The sequence below is a fragment of the Cydia splendana genome, chromosome 4 (genome assembly GCF_910591565.1).
Source record: "Cydia splendana chromosome 4, ilCydSple1.2, whole genome shotgun sequence".
NCBI lineage: Eukaryota > Metazoa > Arthropoda > Insecta > Lepidoptera > Tortricidae > Cydia > Cydia splendana.
Genome location: NC_085963.1, coordinates 25,380,723 through 25,383,347, shown reverse-complemented (window position 1 = coordinate 25,383,347; position 2,625 = coordinate 25,380,723). Strand labels below are relative to the sequence as shown.

The following is a 2,625-nucleotide window of genomic DNA, read 5'->3' as shown; positions in this document are numbered from 1 at the left end:
TCATTTTACGTATGTAATTGAGGAAAACCGAAAGATTTGTTAATGTCAATTGATTAAGCACGTCTGTGATTAATTGCCGGACTTGATAACGACACTAATCTGTTGAATATACTTATTTAATATCTAAATATTTGCGTGAGGTCTACAATATAGACTTATAGAGTAGGTACTAGCTATTGCCCGTGCCTTCTTCTTCAAACCGGATTTGAACCAGGGAGCTCATTTTACAGCCGGAGCGTTCGAGGAAGGAAATTCCTTTGGAAACTCTCTGTACACGACTACCAAATAACTGAATATTAGAAAAGTTATAACATAGATAGACAAAATTTATTATTTATACATTTTGAAAACCAATGCGAAAAAATAACTCCGCCGTGACAGTGACATCTGTCACTGCCGTGACCAGGATTCGAACCTGGGTTACTACGGCCACAACGTAGGGTCCTAACCACTAGACGATCACGGCTGTCGGAGCTGTGTCCGACACGGCGAAATTGTCATGCACTTTCAAAAACTGGAGCACTTTCACTGCCCGCTGCGCTTGAGACGGTATGACGTCAGAGCGGTTAGGTACTCCAATTGTATAATTTAATTGACAAATTTGATCAGCTAAATAACTGTTTATATTTGCTCAGATGGCAGAGCGCTGGAGTATCGATCCAGAGGCCGTGAGTTCAAGTCTCACCCAAGACAGTAATTTTTCCACTTTTAAATTTATTCTAAGCTTAATAGCATCGTTCGCAGACGTTTCTGCTTGTTAAAAATTAAAAATTAAGACAAATTTAATGTTTGTACGACGACGGTTATAATATGAGCTACAATATGGCTTAACTGTCTGACTTAGAGCTCAAAATGACCGCACTCGAGCTTGCTGCCGCGAGCGACTCACCTGTACATACAGTGCGCATGTTGACAACGTTCAATATCGTAATGCCGCGCCGCGCAAGGGGTTTCACATGTTGGATTTTATTTTAGGCAATAATAACTTTTATTGACCAATTACAACTTTTTTAATAGCGTGGTAACGATAAAGATAAAAAATAGTTTATTCAAGTAGATATATTACAATGCGCTTATGAACGTCAAATAAAGCTATACCGGCTCCAACCCTACACCTCTGCCTCGGGAAGATTGAAATCCCCCCTCAATTCGAGGAGGGTATCCCAATATGGGCCCGGCAGCAAACTCGGCGGGACACATCTTTTCAAAACATTATTACAACTTATAATTAACATGCATTACGAGTAAATAAGAAAAATACAATTTAAATTATTATAGATTTCATGCAATTATACACAGTAGGTATATTACTTTATAGAAATTTGATTTAAAAAAAAAAACATAATTATGTACATGACATCATACAAATACGTAGCTCTTTCAGAAAACATATCAAATTCTTACAAAAGGAAAAGAAAATAAAGTCAATAAAAGAAATGAGAATACATATTATATGAATCTGACTGATTGTTATGAGAAGCCTTCATAAAATTTGATGTGCTTTCTTACCTGAGCTGTGTCACCTATAACTCTACACATAATACAATGCTTTTAATTGCTACTTGTTCTTATTACAGTTTCTGGTTTGGACCATGCATGTTTGTCTGTCAAGTAGTCCTCGACTCTGTAATAAGCGTTCAACATCATAACAGTTCATTCATATCATCATTCATATTATCATAGCTGCTGCATTGAAAAAACACCCTATCACCTGTACTAATGTATTTACACCTATGATGACGAAATAAAATTATTGATTGATTGATTGAACATCAATGACTTTTTTAAGTATGTAATTCTTAAGAGCTGGAAAGGGTAACCTTAAAGCATCCTCAAGTAACTTGTTATAAAAACGAATGCATTGCCCAACGAATGACTTTTGTATTACTTTACGAACACGAAACTTTCTGATAGCAAGCTTATTTTTATTTCTAGTATTATAGTTATGGCCATCAGAATTCTTAGTGAAGGAGTCTAGATTCTTAACAACATAAATAATACTATCATAATAATATATGTTTTGGGAAGCTACAGTTAAAATTTCTTTGAAAAGTTCTCTTAATTAATCACGCACTCTTAAATTATATATAGAACGAATGGCTCTTTTGTAAGACAAATATAGTCTGTATGTCAGCTGCTTTTCCCCAAACCAGAATACCATATGACATTACACTATGAAAATAACTATAATAAACAAGGCGAGCTGTTTCAACATTAGTCAATTGTCTTATTCTCCTCACGGCGTAAGCGGCCGAACTTAATTTGTTTGCTAGTGTTCCTATATGAGGACTCCATTGTAGATTTTTGTCCAATGTTAAACCAAGAAACAGTGCTTTATCTACCGTCTCTAAACATTCATTATTCAAAAGTATCTTAGTATCGACTGGTTTAACATTCGGCAAAGAAAATCTAATGCATTTATTTTTCTTAGCATTAAGAAGCAAATTGTTCATAGTAAACCAGTTAAGTACATCAACGAGTGTGCTGTTAATTACACTGTATAATAAACATTAACATTATAGAAATAAACATTAAGCAAATTAATTAACATTTAGTAATATTTAAAGGTGCGAGCGGGGTGGTACATTTATGGAAAATGGATACTTTTCATGATATGTAAATGAC

General features: G+C 34.7%; 1 non-coding gene across 1 annotated transcript; it reads right to left on the bottom strand.

Annotated features, from left to right (window-relative positions):
• Positions 1 to 394: 394 nt before the first annotated feature.
• Trnah-gug (transfer RNA histidin (anticodon GUG)) lies at positions 395 to 466 on the bottom strand. Its single transcript has one exon. It is a non-coding gene; the product is annotated as a tRNA-His (tRNA).
• Between the last annotated feature and the right edge of the window lie 2,159 nt (positions 467 to 2,625).